The sequence below is a fragment of the Brienomyrus brachyistius genome, chromosome 8 (assembly GCF_023856365.1).
Source record: "Brienomyrus brachyistius isolate T26 chromosome 8, BBRACH_0.4, whole genome shotgun sequence".
In the NCBI taxonomy this organism is placed as follows: Eukaryota; Metazoa; Chordata; class Actinopteri; order Osteoglossiformes; family Mormyridae; genus Brienomyrus; species Brienomyrus brachyistius.
In genome coordinates, this window is record NC_064540.1 from 15,616,593 (window position 1) to 15,628,798 (window position 12,206).

Below are 12,206 nucleotides of genomic sequence, written 5' to 3' on the forward strand. Positions count from 1 at the left end.
AGTTATTGTTATGAGAAAAAAAAACTTTCTCTCTGCTGTTTTTATTTCGTGACAAAGCTGCTGAGCATGTCAAAAAGTGGTATATACTGAGATAAAGGAACACTTCAGATGGCAAATTTCAAAGTGCCTTTAAAATGGACAGATGAATAGATAGGCATCTTCTTCCCACACAGTCTCTGATATATTTTTGGATTGCTGACCACGAGCCCTACGCCTCAGAAGATCCACAGAGGCACATGCAAAATGCGGTGATGAATGCCTGGGAGGGTGAACCCCCTGCTGGTCTGCGTCGGTGGGTGACGGCTTTTGCGTGTCACGCATCACACCCTGTGTGAGATGTCCCACAAGTGCAGGGGTCGTTCGAGGTTCTTGTTTCCCTGTAGGAGGACAGAGGAGCACGTTACTGAAACTTCCGAAAAGAGTCAATCACGGGCCACAGCGAAGGAAGTGCAGATCACTTGGAGTCACCCTCATCGAAGACCTCAAATGGATCGAACAAGCAGCAACTGCGACAAAAAAGGTCCATCAATGCTTGGGCTTCCTCAGACGGCAGAGGAAGGCCAGGACGTCACCCGGACCCTCAGCAGCTCCTCAGACGACAGAGGAAGGCCAGGACGTCACCCGGACCCTCAGCAGCTCCTCAGACGACAGAGGAAGGCCAGGACGTCACCCGGACCCTCACCAGCTCCTCAGACGGCAGAGGAAGGCCAGGACGTCACCCGGACCCTCACCAGCTCCTCAGACGGCAGAGGAAGGCCAGGACGTCACCCGGACCCTCACCAGCTCCTCAGACGCATCGTGACGACCACCCTAACCAGCGTAATATCATCCTGCTATGGCAGCTGCACAGCACAGGACCACAGTGCACTGCAAGAGTGGCCAGAACCGCACAGCAGCTCGTGGTTCAGCACGTTTAACACAGGAGCTGCTTCACACAAGCCCAGTGTATCATCTCAGCCCTCAGTCATCCATTTCCCATAAAGCGTTACAGGTCCATCAAGACTCGCACAGCAAGGTTCCGGAACAGTTTCTCTCCAACAGTGATACAACTGTTAAATATGTACATCTGTTTGCACTACAATTTCACAACCTGTTGATAACTGACCATTGGATTTCAATCCTTATTCAGCATCTTGCATGCTGTTGTATGGTATACTGGGTATAATGGACATATTGTGGGTTACTGTACATATTGTATATGTGTGTGTCTGTGTGTGTATATATGCATACATATATATATATATATATGTGTGTGTGTGTGTGTGTGTGTGTCAAATGCTGCTTAACTCTGCACAGAGGGACTCAAGTAAGAAATTCATTGTACTTCTACCCGTTCTTGTACAAATGGAAAAGAATCTTGAATCTTTATTTAATAACTCTAGCCTCTTCATAATATGTCGTAAAGTATGATCTACGCGTTGACTGCGAGCTACTAATAGGGGGCCAATGAGTATCCCGCTTTATAGAAATTTCATTCATTCGTTCATTCATTCATTCATGTACTGTATTTATGTAAGCTGTGCTTTGTGTGCATCTATTTCATTTATTCTCGATGGATGAGCGCCATCCCCCAGTTGATATATGCTGAATTGTCGCATGTGATTGGTGAGAAAGGTATTGACTAATTTTGCATAACCGCACACACATTGCCAGCCAGTTGTAAATCAATGCGTATTTATAATCTTTAATTCTAACTAAAGTATAATTATAAAAGCAAAGAAATTACTAGAAATTACTGAAACAACAACCATGCTTCAGGCTGAAGATCAAGACCTGATCAGTGATAAAATACCAAAATGATTTACTGATGTAACGGACTTGTTCTCATGCTAAAGGCCGGTAGGATCCTGGAGATCTGCATGTTCACGGGCTAGCCACTAGGGGGTGCCCTCCATGGCCCATGGGTCCAATAATGAAGCAGAGCCATACCTGAAAGATTTCGCCCTATCCGCGTTTGGCGCAGCGCTGTACGGCAGGTAAATAACCGTGAAAATTGGGCCCGCCGGGGACTCGCTGGGGGTAAACTGGGCCGTTTCTGTGCATAATCGCATTTGGCGTGTAATCGAGGTGTTCGCAGCTCTGCTAAGCTTGACGAGCGCAGCACATGCCCTCCGGAATCTGACTTTGTAGATTTTGGAGACGCTGCCTGTCTGAAAGATGTTAGTCCCCCGGGGATGTGTGAAAACGACAGACATGCAAAAACCGGGGCTGAGGTCCCTGCACTCTGCTAGAATAAAAAGACGGAGCCTCCTTCTGTGCAAAGACTCACCATCACAGCCATTCAGAAAGACCAGGGTGCCTGATCTGCATGTCTGGCATGTTCACTGACCTCAGAGTCATGTTCACCACAGTCTGACATAAAATTAATCTTAATGGATCCCTGCTGCTGTACCACTGTTCATCCTGCCGTAAGACCCAGCACCGCACATGCCTGCATTTACACTCAAATCTTAAAACTCAGGATTCTGCCATCTTGTTCATTTGACTTCCTCTGCTGCCCCCTGGAGGATGGGCTCCCCCTTTGGGTCTGGTTAGGGTTAGGGCTTCCTCTGCTGCCCCCTGGAGGATGGGCTCCCCCTTTGGGTCTGGTTAGGGTTAGACTTTCCTCTGCTGCCCCCTGGAGGATGGGCTCCCCCTTTGGGTCTGGTTAGGGTTAGGGCTTCCTCTGCTGTCCCCTGGAGGATGGGCTCCCCCTCTGAGTCTGGTTCCTCTCAAGGTTTCATCCTTCTATGGAGTTTTTCCTTGTCACTGTAGCCTCTGGTATGCTCACTGTGGGCCTTGGGTGGGGAAAATGTAAAGCTCTTTGAGAAAATGTGAAAATGAGCCATAAAATATATAATGGAATGGATTGGACAAACCCAAGTACACCAGTCTGTCTTGGCCCACAGCACATAGCCCCATGGCATGATCTGGTGGCTGGACCTTTGTTCCAGGGCTGGGGTTACCGCAGGGCAAGGTTAGCCAGTATGGGCTACCCTTCCAGAAGCTTTCTGCGGAAACAGAAAAGATGAGTTATTTAGCCTTATGTCAACCCCGGAGCACAGAGGGAATCACGGTATCTCAATGTCCACCATTCGACAGTTTCAGGTGGGTCATGTGACCCAGGTGTGTCCTTTTCATTGGAGCTTCAGGCCCACAGCGAAGGCGCCAGGCTGTTGGAGGAGCACCACTGTGGGAGTGTGACGTCAGGGACATAGGACTCAGTTTTGCTGTCTCGCATCCATCTTGGCAGGACATCTGCATGTCTGTGCCTCTTACCAGCTGTTCTGCATTCTGCAGCCAGTTCAAGTGCCCGCGTTTAATTACCCGTGATGATTTCTCCTTTTTCCTTCTCTCAGTTGGCCCCTCACTCAAGTTATCTAGGGGATGCATGTTACAGAGTGGGGCGAAGTTTTCTTGGGGGAACGGGACAGACCTACGAGGACCGGCTTGGCATGGACAGGAAGGTGGCCAGTGATGGACCAGGGTCTGCACTATGGCACATCATCATGGACATTTTGATCAAAATATCCTTTTGACTACAAACATGATTTATAAAAACATAGCCTGCATAATTTGTTCTATGTCAAAACATTTCACCATACACACAGACGAGTACAGCCAGGTTGACAATCCCTGGCGATGGAGCCTGGGAGTTTCAGTCTGAACGTTTGGTTCTGGAGCAGTGGATGGACTTTCATAGTGGAGGTCTTGGAGATACAGGAGTTTCCAGAGCTAGTGGGCGCCTGTCAGCTTAAGTGACCCTTCTGAACCCCAGTTAAATGCAGGGGATGCAGTGGGATCCCACTGCATTGTACATTGGAGTGTGAAAGCTGGATCTGTTTGACGTCATGCTTGGCTGTAAAGTTTAAAAAACTTCACACTCCTTCACAAAGTCCTTATTTTTGCCACTGAACTTATGTTGTGGTTTTCAAATAAATGACTGAACAGCAAATTTAAGCCTCATAGAGCCCCTTTCCTGCCATGCATCTGCCATTTGGTTGGCTGAAGTGAACATTGCATGGATTTATTTAGGAAGCTGGTGCTGCCGGTCTGTCTCCGAGCCGATCAAATCCCCCCCCCCCCACCCCCACCCCCCACCCCTAAGCAGACGGTGGCTGTTCAAAGAGGGAAACGCTGCACTTCCAGAGCTTTACATGGTGGCCACCAGATGGTGCTGTACCATCAGAATGAAGCGAATTTTGAGCTGGCCGAAAAACAGCCTGGGGTGTTTCCAGGATGCCGGGGGCGCACTGGGCCAGTGTTTCCGTGTACTGTGTCACCCACCTGTCAAACTAACACCGTCAAAATGACACCGTCACACTTACTGTCCTGTCTGTGTCCTGTTGTTACCACTTTGCTGGTGGGCAAAGGTCACCATGAAACAGGTGAGTTGACAGAGGGAAGAGTGTAGCTGTTGAATATAGACCCCATACCCCTGTGGGGTTGGGGTTAGTTAGGGTTAAATTTAATTGGAATGGAGTTGGAAGCAGACAGGTCAAAGGTCTGGGTTGTGGTAAGAGTTTTTATATAGGACATGAATAAATATAGATTATTTGGTCCCATATGGAATATTATTTAATATTTAAATACGAATCAGGTTGGTTCCGGTCCAGGCCATTTATAGTTACACTGTTAAATGTCATTCGAGCCAGTTTGCATCATTCCGGCACCTTCTGTCCGCCCGCTAAGAATAGGTCTTCCTCACTCCACATCTTCATGCCGAGATGCCGCCGGCGAATGTGTCCACATGATGGCGGGTCGCGAAGACACATCCGTCACTCTCCCTTAATTTCTGCCACGGGCTGCAGGTGGCGTTACGCTCAGCCAAGGATCCAGCAGGATAATGACTGTAGCGTCCGCTGGCAGCTTAATTGCTGAGTGACGACGATCCTTTGGTTCTCTGTTTTTTTTCCTTGCCTGCGTCTTAGGCTTGGATTTTGTAAGACTCTGTGAAGGGAAAGCTGCTGATTGGACATAATGTCACTCCTGCCATGAAGATCTGAGCTATGATAGGTCACTGTGGCAGTGCTCAGGACCACTCACATGTGGGTTCGTGGCGGACATCATGGCTGTGTGTTTCTATACTGTTCCTCTAGAACTGGAAAGCGAGGTGAGACCCCGCCCCACTGCAGGGAAAGCATTTAGGATTTTAGGGACCAGAGACCCCCTGGCTGTGGTCCCCTCGAATCCGCGCATTATGTCACCCCCTGATTAGCTACTCATCAGGGTGTGTTCACTGGAAAAATACGATTTAACTGGTCGCTTTTTAAGAGTCATTTTCCTGCAGTGGCGCTTTGATGTGTGTTTTATGGACGCATGTAAACGCGAGGTCCCTCCTAGAGCCCATCCCAGCCCAAGCAGACGCATTTGAATTTAGTGTGCGTTGTAAAATCTCTGTTTCATGGCGCTGTGTGGGCTCCTCCCGAGGATCCGGGGAGGTGTTTCACCGGAGCAGTGAAGTAGTATATAAGCGCGGCACCATATGGGCCAGAACGCGAGCCGAGCGGTGAGGCGAGGGGGGGGGGATGGGGGCAGGGGCTCGCCGGTAAATAGAGGCTAAAGAAAGAACAAATGAGGGTGGGAGGAAGGTGATCCGTTACTCACGTCGCGCGCGCTCCACCTGGAATCGCCTCCGCCGGCCCAGACATCTGTTATGATATGGTCATAATGTTTAATCCGACGCGGCCCATTCCAGCCAAGGCTGTTAGACAGACTGAGCCACGAGAGGCCAATCAGATGGCCCCATGATGGGCGTCCATCCATCTGCCGGCCCCAATAAATCAGCGCCGGCCTGCTTGTTTATTCGTTTGTTTCGTTGCTTTTTTTGTCTCCTTTTTGACCACATCCAAAAACAATGCAAGGCACAGAGGGTGGGCGATAAAGGGGATCCCCCCACCCCATGATTGCAAGGCGGTAAAAGCCTGGGGGGGCACATCGACGGGCTCTCCTTGAAGGGTGGGGATGTCTGCAAAGGCCTGCCAGGATATATCCCACGTTCTGCAGTGTGGATTACCGCCAGGCCAGCTTCTGAGTGGTACCCCGCAGCCCCTGGAATAAGCGGGGTTTCTCCCAATCTGTGTGCAAGCCTGCGGCTCTGGGCCCCCCCTTAAACAAATGCAGGCGGGCAGGGGGAGCCGCTCTCCTCGTGACCCTGGCGCCTTACAGCTGGGCCGTATCCATCATCGGCCGTAGCGAGGCGGGCGACTTGGCAGTGAGATCACCAGGTGAGCAGGTTAACTACTAAAGTTGTATGTAAGTTGGAGGCGCTCTGTGATAATTAATCATGCGGCGGGAAGCGGGCCGGCCGGCGGCGGCACATGCGGCGCGGAGCATCTGCGACGGCGGCCGGCGCCGGCCAGCTGCCTTTGTTCCCGGAGACTTTGCCGAACCCGGCGTGCGCAGTAATTAATTTAACATCATCTGCGGTCCGACTGCTTATTAAAGCCTTTTCCCGTAGCGTCCAGGACAGATTAGAGCGCGGGGGGGCTGTGATGGGGGCGGGGCCACATAAGGGGAGCGCAAATGTGTCTGTACCGATACGGACTTCCTATCGGGGGCTGTCAGGAAGTGGATTGGTGGGGAGGGGGGGCAGCTGTGACGGACTGGATCGGCTGGGGAGAGGCGGGCTGTGAGGAATGGGATTGGCTAGGGGGGGATCTCTGAGGGATGGATCGGCGGTGGAGGGGGCTGTAAGGGACTGGATCGGCTTGGAGGAAGCTATCAGTTGAGGTCTGGGGATCAGCGGGGGGATGGCTGGGTCGACTTCTGCTCCAATCAGATTCTCTCCTCAAAATGGAAACTGACAGCCTACGTCTCATGGGGACAGCACCCCAGCTTACCAAACAACAGGAAGATTGTCGACGAAGTTGGGGATGCCTGGGGGGTGGGGGGGGCAGGCGTGCAAAGGAATTGCGTGATTTTTGGTCCTTTCGGAGGCTGCCTCGTGTTTCCTGCCTGCCTCCGCTGTTCACCCCCCTGCGGGGCCGCGTGCATGTGCAGACGTGAAGCCGTAATGCCGCCCCCGCTTGCAAGCATCAGCATTTGTGGCCTCCTGGGGGTGGGAATACCCCACTATTCTGCTGTGAGGGTTTGTTTGCGGGCAGATTTAAGGACTCCTTTGGTTTGGCTGTGTTCTCATTCCCGGTGACAGGCGTCCATATTAGTTTGCAGTATTTATCATGAAACACAAATCTTATTTATGTAAACGGCTTCCCGCCTGTAATGTCTGCAGCTCACTTCACTAAAGACGGGGAATGTTTACTTGCATCCTTGGGAGATGCTTCCTTTCCAACGCAGCACTAATTTAGGGTCCTGAACAATGCGTTTAAGCTTAATTAAATTGCATCTAGCCGGATAAATTAACCAGCGTTTTTAATTGTTTTATTCAATTAGTGAATCACATTAGCGCCTTCACTGGAAGTGTCACCGGAACAATATGGCGCCATGCTCATCCGCTCGTCTCCGGGGGCGACGGAGGGAGACGGCCACACGTGTGAAGCGGAGCGTTCCGGATCCCCCGCCAATCCCCCGGCAAATCTGTTCCGTTAGTGCCGCCGGCGCGCGGGGAACAAAGGCCTGCCGCATTCCCCCCCCGCTCCCCTTTATTTATCGCTAGCTTGTTTGCTAATTTTAATTTGCGAGCAGCAATTCTTCCCGGTAACGGGGTGCCTCAATGGGCCGCTGGTTTCTTTGAAGTGACAGCCGGTAAATATGCATAAAAAAGGGACACAATTAGCGCGCGGGCCTGGCTTTGCGGCTCCAGCGGCGGCCGTGTCTATGCCGGCGATAAGCTGCATTATCTGGGAAATTGGCTGAGGGGAAACAGCACCTCTGATTGCCGGGGAAGCTTCTAGATAACAGGGTGCTGGAGAGAAATCTAATTGAGGCGGAATGTGCTAACCAGGGTGTCACATGCTCCCCAGGCTGTCCCACCCCCAATATATCGCCAGGAGGGAGGCCTCCAAGCTCCCCATGAAGAGGGGGGGGGTCATTTATCATTAGGTGCCATTGTGTAAATATGTTTGTTTAGAGGCTGAACAAATGACATGTCTGGACCTGGGGGGGGCACATCACCTCAGAAATGACTGATGGGCAATGCAAGCTGGCCTGGGGACTCTCGGGGCGTGCGATGGTTGAAGCCCCCCCCCCCAGGGCTGCCTGACATCCCTACCTCATCACAGCACATGAGGGAACGTGGAACGCTGGCACGTAAATGAGCAGGGGGTGTCTACAGCGGGGGGGGGGGGGTCGCCGTGTACATGGTGGCATTTCACAAAGTTCCTTTATCTGCGTATTTATTTATTGTAATGGCGGCGAGTGCGACGAGCAGGGTCGCTCAGACACGCCGCCGCGTGCCCTTTCGCGGCGGGATAATTGGCTTTATGTTTGTCACTGCAGAAGGGGATCTGAAATGACACTGTCACTCCTGCCCGCTCCCCCCCCCCCCCCCTTCCAGGGGGATCGGTGACACCCCCACCCCCCCACGCAGTCGCAGGAGCTGAGACCCTCGCTTCAGCGCTGGCTGTCACATGTCCCTGCTGGACGACTGGCTCAAGTGACAGAGCCCTGAGCCGCGGTGCTCAGCCTGGCATCAGACGCCTGCCGCAACATGACAGGGCATAACTTAGTCATAGAGGGTGGGCAGGGCCTCCACCAGGGGCAACTTTCTTTTGTTCTTGAGGGATCAATGTGGCGGAGATGCATTTTAATGGAGGGGGGTGAAATGGAAGCTCAGAGTGATGCGGGATCATTTTATTGCCACCATGCAGTCTGATATGAAAAGGAAGTTGTTTTTTTTGGAATCTGTTTGAAACCACACATTCGCAGCAGGTCCTGCTGCTCTTGTAATTTTTAACCTGTTTTTGCATTTACTTTCCCATAAAGTCAACTAAAGTTAACACTGTTCCTGACTGAAATTCAAAGAATAATACATATGTAGTGAATATACACACTGCCAGGCCAAAAAACCTGTCTGCATTAGAATTTTTCATTGGACCGCCTTTAGCTTTGATTATGGTGGATATTTGTCATGCCATTGTTTCCAACATCTCACCCTCTATTTTCATCCAGAATTGCCTTCATTTCTCACCAAGATCCTGTACTGACAAGTGAGTTGAACCACTCCATAAAGCCTCCTTCAGCATGTCCCAAAGACCTTCAGTGAGGTTAAGGTCACAACTCTGTGGTGACCAAGTCATACGTGAAAATGCTTCCTCACGCTCCCTGAACCACTCTTTGACAATTGGAACCCAATGAATCTTGGCATTCTTGTGCTGGAATGTGCCCATGCCAACAGGGAAGGAAAATCCACTGATGATGGGTGGAGGTGTAACCTGGCCAGTCAGTAGATTCAGGTACTCAGCTGATTTTACTCTACTGCTGCATAACGTGGCTGAGCTGTAATAATGATCCAGTCATTGGCTCTTAAGTATTTGCTGATATAAATTCAAACGACGACTTTTTCTTTGTCTGGGCAGTGTATGTATATCAATGAGTCTGTCCAGGAAAAGTAGATGGATGGGTGTATGGATGGATAGATAGATGGATGGATGGATGGTGTATGTATTCAGATATTTCTGTTTCTGGAGAGTTTCACTCAGCGTGACTTTGGAAGCAGCTCATGTTGAGAGGACCCCCTTGGCTCATTTTGGGAGTTGAGCAAAATGGAATCTTGATGAAGATTAGGAGCCTCTGTGCTACAAGTTGGGAACGTCCGAAGGTGGATAAATGTATAAAAATTGTGTAACATTGCTTATACGCCCCAGTCAGTTGTGTTCAGATAAAGGCCCAGTGGGCACTGCCAATTCTGACCTAAAGAAAGTAACTGAAATGCTTACACACTTCCTGCCAGTGTTACCCTAGTAGCAGAAGGAAACCTGCCTCATGATGTTTTCCGTTCAGTTCTTTATATCTGAAGACCTGGACCTTCCAGCGGAGTTCTGTGATACTGGTGCTGTGAAGCCCATCCTCAGAGCACTCTCCTCATCGCCTGCCTTCTAACTGAGAAGCTTGTGAGCCACCAGAGACCTGCATAAACAGCACCATTACAGGGCACTGGGAATATGCTGCTTAATTATTCAAGGTACTTAATTCCTTTGATAAAATCTACACTCGTTTTTTTCATGTCGTCTTTCCCTATGCACCTCTCCTGCTCTCTCTCCCCTTCCCCATGCATCTCTCCTGCTCTCTCTCCCCGTCCCCATGCACCTCTCCTGCTCTCTTTCCCCTTCCCCATGCACCTCTCCTGCTCTCTCTCCCCTTCCCTGTGCACCTCTCCTGCTCTCTCTCCCCTTCCCTGTGCACCTCTCCTGCTCTCTGTCCCCTTCCCCATGCACCTCTCCTGCTCTCTCTCCCCTTCCCCGTGCACCTCTCCTGCTCTCTCTCCACCTCCCCATGCACCTCTCCTGCTCTCTGTCCCCTTCCCCATGCACCTCTCCTGCTCTCTTTCTCCTTCCCCGTGCACCTCTCCTGCTCTCTCTCCCCTTCCCCATGCACCTCTCCTGCTCTCTCTCCCCTTCCCCGTGCACCTCTCCTGCTCTCTCTCCCCTTCCCCATGCACCTCTCCTGCTCTCTCTCCCCTTCCCCGTGCACCTCTCCTGCTCTCTTTCCCCTTCCCCATGCACCTCTCCTGCTCTCTTTCCCCTTCCCCATGCACCTCTCCTGCTCTCTTTCCCCTTCCCCATGCACCTCTCCTGCTCTCTGCCCCCTTCCCCGTGCACCTCTCCTGCTCTCTCTCCCCTTCCCCGTGCACCTCTCCTGCTCTCTCTCCCCTTCCCCGTGCACCTCTCCTGCTCTCTCTCCCCTTCCCCGTGCACCTCTCCTGCTCTCTCTCCCCTTCCCCATGCACCTCTCCTGCTCTCTCTCCCCTTCCCCGTGCACCTCTCCTGCTCTCTTTCCCCTTCCCCATGCACCTCTCCTGCTCTCTTTCCCCTTCCCCATGCACCTCTCCTGCTCTCTTTCCCCTTCCCCATGCACCTCTCCTGCTCTCTCTCCCCTTCCCCATGCACCTCTCCTGCTCTCTTTCCCCTTCCCCATGCACCTCTCCTGCTCTCTCTCCCCTTCCCCATGCACCTCTCCTGCTCTCTGTCCCCTTCCCCATGCACCTCTCCTGCTCTCTCTCCCCGTCCCCATGCACCTCTCCTGCTCTCTTTCTCCTTCCCCGTGCACCTCTCCTGCTCTCTCTCCCCGTCCCCGTGCACCTCTCCTGCTCTCTCTCCCCTTCCCCGTGCACCTCTCCTGCTCTCTCTCCCCTTCCCCGTGCACCTCTCCTGCTCTCTTTCTCCTTCCCCATGCACCTCTCCTGCTCTCTCTCCCCTTCCCCGTGCACCTCTCCTGCTCTCTGTCCCCTTCCCCATGCACCTCTCCTGCTCTCTCTCCCCGTCCCCATGCACCTCTCCTGCTCTCTCTCCCCGTCCCCATGCACCTCTCCTGCTCTCTTTCTCCTTCCCCGTGCACCTCTCCTGCTCTCTCTCCCCGTCCCCGTGCACCTCTCCTGCTCTCTTTCCCCTTCCCCGTGCACCTCTCCTGCTCTCTTTCTCCTTCCCCGTGCACCTCTCCTGCTCTCTCTCCCCGTCCCCGTGCACCTCTCCTGCTCTCTTTCCCCTTCCCCATGCACCTCTCCTGCTCTCTTTCCCCTTCCCCGTGCACCTCTCCTGCTCTCTTTCCCCTTCCCCATGCACCTCTCCTGCTCTCTTTCTCCTTCCCCGTGCACCTCTCCTGCTCTTTCCCCTTCCCCGTGCACCTCTCCTGCTCTCTTTCCCCTTCCCCATGCACCTCTCCTGCTCTCTGTCCCCTTCCCCATGCACCTCTCCTGCTCTCTGTCCCCTTCCCCATGCACCTCTCCTGCTCTCTTTCTCCTTCCCCATGCACCTCTCCTGCTCTTTCCCCTTCCCCGTGCACCTCTCCTGCTCTCTGTCCCCTTCCCCATGCACCTCTCCTGCTCTCTTTCTCCTTCCCCATGCACCTCTCCTGCTCTTTCCCCTTCCCCGTGCACCTCTCCTGCTCTCTTTCCCCTTCCCCGTGCACCTCTCCTGCTCTTTCCCCTTCCCCATGCACCTCTCCTGCTCTTTCCCCTTCCCCGTGCACCTCTCCTGCTCTCTGTCCCCTTCCCCATGCACCTCTCCTGCTCTCTGTCCCCTTCCCCATGCACCTCTCCTGCTCTCTCTCCCCTTCCCCGTGCACCTCTCCTGCTCTTTCCCCTTCCCCATGCACCTCTCCTGCTCTTT